We start from the raw sequence: 11,437 nt of genomic DNA, 5'->3' as shown, positions 1-11,437 counted from the left end.
TGCAAGAACTTTTAAGAACAACACACACACACACACACACACACACACACACACACACACATATATATATATATATATATATATATATATAGAGAGAGAGAGAGAGAGAGGGGGGTTTCCTTATAAACATTGAAGACCATCTAGCTTTCATTATACATAATAACAATTTCATTGTACAATAATAACAAGATCATTTAAATAAATGAGAAAATGACAGGAATTCCACTTGGCATCAGCACGAGGGAAACAGTAGGATATAAGAGACCAAGATGGCATGATAAGTTGCGTCAATTATATGAAAAATGCTTGTTAATGTAAAGTTGTTGCTGTTCGTTTATGCTACAGCGGAAGTGTGATCTGTAGCAGCAACTAGCATCACTAAAAAAATCGTGTAGATGCTAGCCTGCTGGTGATGGCAAAGTAGGTCTATGATGCATGACATGTCTTAAATCTGATATACATCTTCCAAAATAAACTCTTTCCCCAACTGAGCTCGAGTTGACTTCAAAAAGTCCGGCATTCAACACCACAATCAACTCAGTATCAACTGTCAAGCTCTCCCCACCTCTCTCTTTCTTTATAAATTGCATTGATTATTCAGCGGCCCTAACTATGAAAGCCATGCAGTAAAACAAGTGGAATGCACATTCCTCCTCTGCAACACGTGCAGCAGAAATACGAACCAGTACATCATCAACTTCTTGAACTGTGGGCATTACCAGATTCTGGTCATAAAATGCTGGCAGATCTACTACAAGTTGAGAAACAAGAGGCTTCGAAGGGGCCTAGATAAGGTTCAAGAGAAACGGAAATGCCGGGAGAAAACTCACAGAGGTCACGTACATCAAGATTTTATTCAAATTTTAAAAATGAAACAGCAATATAAGAATGAAAATGCTTACTTGAAAATTTGAAGAACCTAGAAATTTGAGGTTTAAATCATAGAGGAAGCATTTATGCAAGGAAGATATGTCCAGCATTCTTAGATGCCATTGGCCAGTGGAAAGTGGCTTTAGATCCCTCCACTTTGACTTGAGTTTTCTAAGTTTTGTCTTCTTTCGCTTTTGAGTTACTGGAACAGAAGACTGCTCCTCAACGTCAGTTAGATTTGAGTAATACATGTCTGATCCAACAATCTTGTGGAGAGCCTTCTGACTCATTACAATTTTCACCAGGCTATAACCTTAAGATTCGCTTAGCTAACCATTTTCGTGGATCTTCCCGCTAGCACCTGTCCTTTGTATAGCAAAAAAGAAAAGGAACATGACAAGTGACATTTCATAATTAGAACGGAACGTCAAATAATTTTACATAGTACTTTTCACAAGAAAATAAATAACTACAATCCTATGCATTAATGTTACAGGTGTGATTAAACTACCAAGAAAAATGTGACTATCATTTATACTGGCGTCGTAGACCAGCGTGTATAACAAGCAGTTGATGTGCATTCTCCACGAGCTCGTTGCTGTTCAATTTTTCAATATGTGGCCAAATCTAGTAACCAATGAATGCAACCAACAATGTAAGAATTGAGGGAGACCATCTCCATTAGAAATAAAATGGGAAAATAATGAAAATGGTCCCATAAAATCAAGTGTTCACAAGCCACTAGAACAGTCATTGCTTCATCATTCTCATTTTTGGGAAGGTCTTGGACTTGGTCATCGCCAGAAAAAGTTGGCATGCGCGTCACAAGCACATCATGAAAACTTCTTTATAATTCAATGAAGAAAGCCTACATCGTTTAATTTTGTTCATATGTCAAACACAATCAAATATATCTTAATAAAAGAAATATGACCAAGAAATCCTCATTGGATTAGACATGAAAATATAAAAATAGGATAAATTCAAACTCTACAGAATACCAAGGATAGGACAAAAGCTTTAGACTCCTTACTTTTTACATAGACTGAAAATAGCCACCGCATTCTCCAAATATGCTCTTGCAAATAGAGTTTTTTGGCTTCCAAGGACTCCAAACTGCAACTTCTTCTTCCTTGGCTTTATCAGCATGCAATTTCAACCGTTTCAATCTTCCTGGTGTAGCTAAGGGCAATATTCCTTGGGCTGATGACCCTTTGTAGCTGAATGATCAAACCTTGGCAAGGGAAGCTCCTAAACTGCATAAATAACGATCACTTCCAAGCAGTGAAAATTTAAATAAGCATAGATTTACTATGTTGACATGAAGTAAGATCTTATTCACAAAAACTGCTCATACTTGTTTTATTTTTGCCACTGTTGAAACTGCAGTAGCAAGAAGCTCTGTTTCAGAAGGGAGATGCCACTGTTGGTGTGAGAGAACTGATTGTATTTCTTTCATCTTATTAACAACTAAGTACCAAACAACCCTAGCTATTTACTCCTGAGATATTCTTTTCATTGGTTGCTCAGCAGTGAGTAACTTATGAGAGAAAAGAGGAATGTGCATTGAATTATAAGGAGATAAAAACGAAGTTGCCTTACTTGTTCCACTGAAAAAGTAGTCTTATTTTGGAGACATATTTTTAAGTCTGCTTTCCTTCTTAAAATATAAATCATCCTCTTATAGATGGGTTTAATGCAGGTTTTCGCCAAGATCTAGTGTTTTTGAACTTTGCTTTAAAACCAACACTTAAGCAGTGCCTTCGCCAAGTTCACAGATAAGCATCTTATGAAAAACTTGAAAAATCAGTAGCCACTACCTAATTTCAGGGATGACCATGCTCAAGTGAAGATTGGCCCTATGCAAAAACCTAAGTAGCAGAAAGCTACCATAAGTTACAGATAAACATCTTAACAAGGAAAGGAAAATCAGTTACCTGTGGCATGATTTCATGAACTTGCTCAATACTTATTTTTAACTGCCATAGCTGACCTATGCAGGTTTAGATTCCTCCAGAAGCCAACAAATTCAAAGAAAGTATCCATCAAAAAAGTAAAAAGAAAATTTTTTAATGAAAATACAAACAAAATTAAACAAAAGGTAGTCAGAACAACAAAGTGTGTGTATGAGTATACTATCAAAGCAGTTTAATCCCGTAAACTGTCCTCTTTGAACAACATGTTTGCTCAATGGTTAATGACGTATAATATCTATTAAGTCAATTATAGTCAACATTTAAGAAAATACTGTACTTGCACACCATTTGATTGTAAGACCTACAACAACCAGGAACAACTGGCAAGGAATTTGCTAGACATCAAGGCTCCTCTAGCCATCTTGAACTAAAACAACTGTATAATATAATGTCAAATTGAATGTAAAGCTACAAAGGCATGCTTCACCTGTTTCTCTAGTGCTTCCGAGAAGGAGAAGGCATGCGGGACTTGATCAAGTATCTCACTATTGCTGACATCGACAATGAAGCTTACGACAAGTGCCAGTGGGTTCATCCTCATTGGGGAAGAGAGGAACTTTGAAATTATCTTTCAGAAAAAAACATGCATGTCGGTCAATTCCATGACTTTTCAAGGCTAGATATCAAAAGATCAACATGATGTCAACCGGTTGGTTTAGATGGAAGCATCCGTACCTTCTTTCCCTGTTTCTCAAATGATGTTCCTCACAGCCCTCCATACGTGTGGCCGCATGTTCAGTAGCAGAATTCCGAACAACATTAACTTTTCCTGAAAACCAAGGTGAGTGGTGCTCACATGCTTCCCGTGATCGTCAGCTATACGCCTTCACAAATTAAGAAGCCGGTAATGTATTTGCTATAGTCGCAATGGGATAAGGGTTCAAATGCTAAGAGATCACCTGAATTATACAATAGATAATGAAGCATTCACTGTTTTGTAATCAAGGCTTGTGATTTGGCCATCAAACGTGCAATTCCGTTTTTCTTAAGGATCGCAGGTTTGTGATTAAGTATAAAGGAAACCAATATAAATATGGTGGATACCTGCAACAGGAGAAACATGGCCTAACATCGGTACACTCTGTCTCTACTGAAATGAAATTTCCAGTGTTTCTCCTTTTGTGTCTTTTACATTAAAAAGAAAATTCTTTAATTCTGATAAGTGATATCAGAGTATGAACTCAGTTGCCCGCCAATGTGCAATCAGTCAATGTTCCCTTAGCCTAGACGGTAAAAATGGAAGGGCAAAGAATAGTAATGTAGACATTTTTTGATGCTCCTATTATTGCACTTTGGACCAACAACTGACAAACCATTACCTACCTGATGAAAAAGAATGAAGAAAATTTAGATAAAAAGTCTCAATCATGAAGAGATAATCAAATAAAGAAAAACAAGCAAAAAAATAAAGAAAATCAAGTTTCTATATAGATGGATAGATCACCATGACCCATGTTGCAATATGAAGTGCACTAAAAAATGTTACAGTTAGCCACCTTCATATAGTTAACAGTTGCCATGCATTTTTCATGCTTTAATATAAAGAAAAATAGTTGCATAACCTAGAGAGTTAACTGATATCGTGAATCGCTGAAAGTCTAAAGAAGTATATGAATGTTTAAAATATACCGCCCTTGGTAATTTTGATGCTTCCATGTTGTTTAACTATATTCAAACGTTCATAAGCAAAAGAGAACTACATGCAATAGTCATCAACTGAACAGCTAAAATAGTTTTTCCTTCAAGCAAGACAATAAAAATTCTGTCGGTATTTTGTCTGAAGCTAAAGACAATTGAACCAAACTGAAGACACAGCTCCCATGACCCTATATCTCAAAGACTAAAAGAACGCCTGGAAAACTTGGATGGGTATCTTTCTAGGATGATGGAATTCAATTCCCATGCTTTTGCCTCCCATGGCGCCCCACCACTAAAAAGCAGGACATGAGGCACCACCATTTGACTGTACTGGTTCGACGCTTCAACCTCTAGAGGACCTTCACCGGGATCAAGAATATGACTGACCAGGTGGATCCAATCCCAATCTGACCATTGTGATCGAGGTCCATTTTAATTGGCTATCTAACTTTGTTTTTACTAGAAGACAAGCTGAAATGCAGTAAATCTAAAGGCATCTCTGCAACATTTTCTCAACTGCCAAATGAAAATTCACCAATGATACATGCATTCAGATGGTATCATGAGTTTTGATTTGGCTGGTAAGGTTAAGAGAAGGAGGAAATAAATGGACATAAATTGTCAACAATCAATGAAGGCAGAAGTTTGGCTTCTTTGAACTTTGTAGCTTGTGCCCCATTTAGATGGTGTGCTGCTGCCAAACCTGGGCTCATCAGCTTATTGTCAACGGCTGAACATGATCATGGAATTCCAATGGAGATAAACCAACACAAGACCACAGAACGAAACCAATTTTATATGGTCAAAATGTGCCAGAACCACATCCATTGCTTTCAAAAGGACTCCTAAGGATGATTCTCGCAACTTAAAGGAAGAGCTGTTGCTCCAATCCATGCATGCCTTAAAAAATAAAGGTGGTAACTTTTCATAGTTACCATGCACTTTGCATGCTTCCTATAAAGAAAAAATAATTGCGTAACCTAGAGAGTTAACTGATGTTGTGGATCACTGAAAGTCTAAAGAGGCAAATGAATGTTTAAAACACACCGGCCATGGTAATTTTGAAGCCAGCCCAATGTACAGTTCTGCTATATTGCCAGTTTACGTTTGTCACCTCCAAGGGACCGAAAGTGGTTAAGTATAAATTGAGAAGAGTCATCTGTAGCACGAGTCTCTCTGTAAGTGCAGTGATTCACGTTACATGCAGGACAAACTCAAAAAGTGAGGTCGTTACAGTTTCTTTAAGTTGAAGGTGAACCCTGACTACAGCATCTTATGAGAACAGCATCATGGAAACATTGGGCATCAGAATGGAAGGACTCTGAATTGATAAAGGGACTTTACCATATGATGCCATTATTCCATAGCTACAAGATTTGTCTGAAGTTCTGAACTGCAGTTTCAGGTGCACAATTATCCGTCTTGGCAGTTTTTGATGGCACCAAGCCATGACATTGCAGTTGTTGAGAAGAACTGAAGCTGACTACATATATATGTGTTCAAAAACCTCTTATAAGGACAAAATGGAAAAGCATAAGAACACCCTTTTCAAGACTAACTAGCATCTAAGGTCCAACACAGGAACATTGTATTCAACCCCAAATGCAGAGCTGGCATTTACCAATCATGTGGACCATGCAGTTAAATTGATAATAATTATAACTACCAAAATTAAATCATTAGAAATGATGACCGTTAGGACCCTCAAATAACAGAAACCTCACATATCTAATATACAATTTGATATATGTTGATATTTCAAGAACGCTGGTAGGAACATGCTAATTTTTTATGAATTAATGATGTACTCTCATATTCAATAAACATGATTAAAGGCCAATTGTCAAACTAGCGTTGTAAATGCAAGGCCAAGTTGTGTCAGGTGAGGTTAAGTCTAGGCCAACAAATGTAGTTTAATCTTTTAAAGATTAGGAGCCTGAGCCACATCAATAATCAATGTAGAACCTAGAACTGAAAGTTTTAACACTTTCAAGAAACAAAAGTACTCGCATGGACAGAAATCAAGATAAAGAAAAATTAAGTGATGTATAAATCATAGTACAAGTTATGTCATAGCACAGACATGAATAACCATACCTTTTTTTGTCTGTCCAGTAACAAGTTGATATATAGTTAGCAGGTTATTGCAGTCAAGCCGATTCTGGATTGTCAAATTCCAAGCTTCACATACTAAAAAGAGTATTCACAGAATTAACATATACGAAAAATCAATAAAAACACACATAAGGTATTAAATTGATATACTGTAAATCACACACCTTATGAATTCTTACATCTGAGGAAGAGATCGACAAGCAGCCAGTGGAGGAGGCTGATGAGAATTGAATTTCAGGCAATTGAAACTCAAAATCCTACTTAATTAGAGAGATCGCCACAAAAGGGGAAAGCTTATGCAGATAAAGAGAAAGAGAGGGAGATGCACTGGACAGACAAATGAGAGAGAGAGAGAGAAGCAAAGAGCATTTTTACAAGTTCTCACATTTATGTGAGATTTTCGTGCTTTAGTGCACACAAGCATACAAGCACATGTATTCCATGGCATGAATTTCAGAAGCACTCACATTTTATGTGAGATTTTCATGATTTGGAGCAAACAAGTAAATAAAACACTTGTACTATGGTATGAGACCCATAAGCATTTTACAAGCACTCATACTTTCATGTGAGATTTTTGTGCTTTGGCATACACAAAGACATGCACTTCAATGCATATATTTTATAAGCATCAAACAAGTGTCCATATTGGGGCATTTTTTTTACATATATTTGAAAATGAAATTTTCTTTTCAAAAGTCTGATTTAAAAAAAAAAATCACGGGCATATGTGAACACCAAAAATTTTTATAACTCCAAATAACCATTTTACCCTTCACCATGAGATTTCCAAATTGATTTTTATTGACCAAATTACAAGAATAAATGGTCATTTCTGAATCAAAGATGCACTTTTTACACCATTGAGCACCATAAAAGAGGACGAGAGATAGAGAGACAACTCAGGCAATTGAATCAATCTCTTGTGTTAACCTTTGCAAGAGTATCTTAGATTATATAGTGTATTGATTAGACATTACAAAGCTGAAGTTATTTGGCAATAACGTTACACAGTTGTACAATGTTACAAGGCTGCTATACATATGGTAATATCACAAATGAGGAGTTATGAGTGCAGCTTGAATGTTGAAATTTTCCCTCATTGAGATGACTCTTGATTGCCAATCTTTAGACATCTCTTTCCTTAATAAGATGATTCTTCACACAGTAGCCAATCTTCATCTGTTGACATCTCTTTCCTTAACATGCTCCTTCAAGCTGAACGTTGGATCAACCATGTTTAGCTTGTCTCGAAACAAGTTGAACGAACTAGTGCTAAGAGCTTTTGTCATTCCATCAGCCAGTTACTTAGTAGATTGTATGAATTTAACTTGGATATTTCTTTGATTGACATGATCTCGAACGAAATGAAAATCCACCTCCACATGTTTAGTTCGAGCATGAAAGATTGGATTAGCTACAAGATATAATGCTCCAATGTTGTCACACCAAAGAACGGGTGAAGATGAGGAATTTATCCCCAATTCTTTGAGAAGTGATTTTAACCAAAGAAGTTCAGCAGCTGCACACGCCAAGGATTTATATTTTGCTTTAGTGCTGGATCGGGCTACAGCTCGTTGTTTTCTAGATGCCCAAGATATGATGTTATCTCCTAAGAATACAACGAATCCACCCGTAGATTTTCTGTCTTCTGAACTTCCTGCTCAGTCGGCATCTGCAAAGGCACAAAGTTGTAATGTTGATGACGTTTTGAAATGCAACGCATAGTGACTGGTTCCGCTCAAGTATCCAGGATTCTTTTAACCATGATCCATTGATTCATTGTAGGAGAATGCATGAATTGGCAAGCTCGATTGACTGTGAATGCTATGTCAGGCCTAGTAAAAGTAGCTTATTGTAATGCCCCCACTACACTTCGATATAATGAAGGATCTTCAAAGGACATCGAAGATGATTATTTGTCTTTACTAGTACTCATTGGTGAAACAGTAGGCTTAACCCTGGTCATATTGGCTCGTTTGATGATATTGGTAATATACGAATGTTGATATAGATATAATGAGTGTGCAGTCCTTTTGACTTCAATCCCAAGAAAGTATGATAAGAATCCACGATCTTTCACTGAAAATGTATCCTAAAGTTTTCGAATAACCCAGTCAATAAGAGAAGGGGACGTGCCAGTAACGATTATATCATCAACATAAAGGAGCATGTAAAGGTTGTCCTTCTCTTTGGAACAGATAAACATTGATGCATCCGATTGTGAGATGAAGAAACCAAGCATTTGAAGATGACAACTGAGCCGATGGTACCAAGCTCGTGGGGCTTGTTTGAGGCCATAGATGGCTTTTTCCAGTTTGCATACATAAGTAGGATGTTCTTGATCTTTGAAGCCTTTAGGTTGAGTCATATAGACGTCTTAATCTAGGTAGCCATTAAGAAAAGCATTGTCAAAATCAAGTTGACGAAGAGGCCACCCATATTGTACGGCTAAGGAAAGTAAAACCCTCATAGTAGTGGGTTTTACTATTGGACTGAAGGTTTCCAAGTAGTCGATGCCTTCTTCTTGAAGGAAACTACGAGCAACAAGTCGTGCTTTATGTCTAGCTATGGTCCCATCAACATTCCGTTTAATCTTGTATACCCATTTTGAGCTAATGACATTAAGACCAGGCCGTGTTGGAACAAGCCGCCACATTTTGTTTTGTTTGAGTTCATCGATCTCATGTTTCATTGCTTGCTGCCAATCACTCTGCTTAATTGCTTTGTGAAAGGAGGTTGGTTCTTTTTTATCTATCATAGCACAAAACGTTTTTGGTGTCAAGGAACCTGTCATCGACTTGGTTACCATAGAATGAGTACGCTGAACCGATCGAGTAAACGATGAGCTTTCTTGTATTGTTCCATTTTCAGGCTCTTGTGCGTCTTCATGACCAGCAAGATCGTGTATGGACGGATTGATAAGACGATCATGAGAACATGTTCCAAGAGGTGATGAAGGGCTTTGTTGTCATGGTACGGATGTAGGTGCAACATGATCTTGTGAAGGCGAGATGGACATGTCTTGATGAGAGGTTGAAAAACTAATCAAGAAAAAACTAACATGTGGAGGTGCTGAAGCATAATTGACTAGTGAAAGCATATTATCTTGATATGCTGGCTCGATTAGTGAAGGACCCATGTCGTGAGAGGTGCTATGTTCAAGATTAACAATCGTACCTTGATCAATTTGAGCACTGGGCATCCAAAGAGAAGCATCAAAGGATGTGTGACTGTCCAATATGCAAATTCTCATAAAAAATCACACGCCGAGAGATAAGTGTCCTTCGAAGTGTGGCATCATAACAAATATACCCTTTATGTCTGCTTGCATAGCCAAGAAAAATACACCGAGTTGTCTTCGGTTGAAATTTGGTGTTGTTTGATAAAAAGAGAAGTGGATAACATATAGATTCAAAAACTCGTAGATGAGAATAATCGGGCACCCTATCAAATATCAATTGAAAAGGAGTCTTTCATAAAGCTTGAGTGTTGGAAGTCAATTGATAATATATACTGCTGTCCTGAAAGATCCAACCCAAAATCAGTAATCGAGACCGGAATCATGTAGCATACTCAAGCCAATTTTTACAACATGTCTATTTTTCCTTTCAACTATGCCTGTTCAAGCATATAAGGACATGAGAATCGATGAAGGATTCCATGTTCTTCACAAAATGATTACAACACCTTGTTGCAAAATTCGCCTCCATTATCCGATTGAATGGTGGCAATTTTTTAATTCATTTGATTTTCCACCAAGACTTTAAAATTGCAAACACAATCAACCACTTCAGATTTTATCTTTAGAGGAAATAACCATGAGTAGCGAGAGAAATTATCAACTATAAACAGGATGTATTTGAAACCATCCTTGGAGAGCACAGGAGCTGGTCCCCAAGCGTCCATATGTAAAACTTCAAGAACTCGAGAAGCATGGAAATCAGAAGAAGGAAATGGTTGTTTATGCATTTTGCCAACAAGACATGCTTCACAAACCTCTCTTTTAGATGAAGAGTTTATTGAAATTAAACAACTAGAATTTAAAAGATTCACAATCCTTTTATTTGCATGTCCTAACCAATGGTGCCATAGTTCATATGAGGCTGCATCATTGTGACGTCACAACCAACTGTTGAATGCTGCTCTTTCTTGATTCTCTCTAGCTCGTTTAAGCGTAATGGGATAAAGTCCATTATGCTTCTTTGGTCCCCGAAGAAGAATCTTGTTTGTTTGCCAATCCTTGATCACAAATTCATATGGTGAGAATTTAAAAATGCAGTCATTATCAATAGTAAATTGTCTGACTGATAATAAATTGTGAGCAATAGTGGGGACGTGGAGAGTAAGCTTCAGTTTAAAGGAATTTTCATCAACATCGACTAGGAGATCACCAGTTTGCTTAATAGAAAGGTGAGAACCATTACCAATCATGACGTTCTCTTGTCCATTCTGAGGAGCTTTGTTGTGCATCATATCATCATTTGCTACAATATGATTTGTAGCACTTGTATTTGGCTACCAATACTCGTTTAATAAATCTTGCAGACTCATGGCAGAGTTGGCTTGAGGAATGTCATAGCACGTATGAGCTGAGTGCCCCTTCCATCCACAAATTTCGCAAACAATAGGAGGGCGTTGATATTGTGGGCTGGCCATAACAGGTCGCTGTTGTGGCTGGGGCTAATTGCCGCGTCCCTAAAACAAATTTCCATGACCACCATGGTTTCTTCGTCCTCGACCACGAAAAAACTCTCGGCCTCGACGTTGCCCGTGAAAAACATTGAGCACAGTTTGGTTAACAACCTATGATCCAGGCTGAACAAATTCAATCAAGT

This window comes from Nymphaea colorata, chromosome 14 (assembly GCF_008831285.2).
Source record: "Nymphaea colorata isolate Beijing-Zhang1983 chromosome 14, ASM883128v2, whole genome shotgun sequence".
Lineage (NCBI taxonomy): Eukaryota > Viridiplantae > Streptophyta > Magnoliopsida > Nymphaeales > Nymphaeaceae > Nymphaea > Nymphaea colorata.
The sequence above is the reverse complement of the archived record's forward strand: the minus strand, read 5'-3'. Positions refer to the sequence as shown.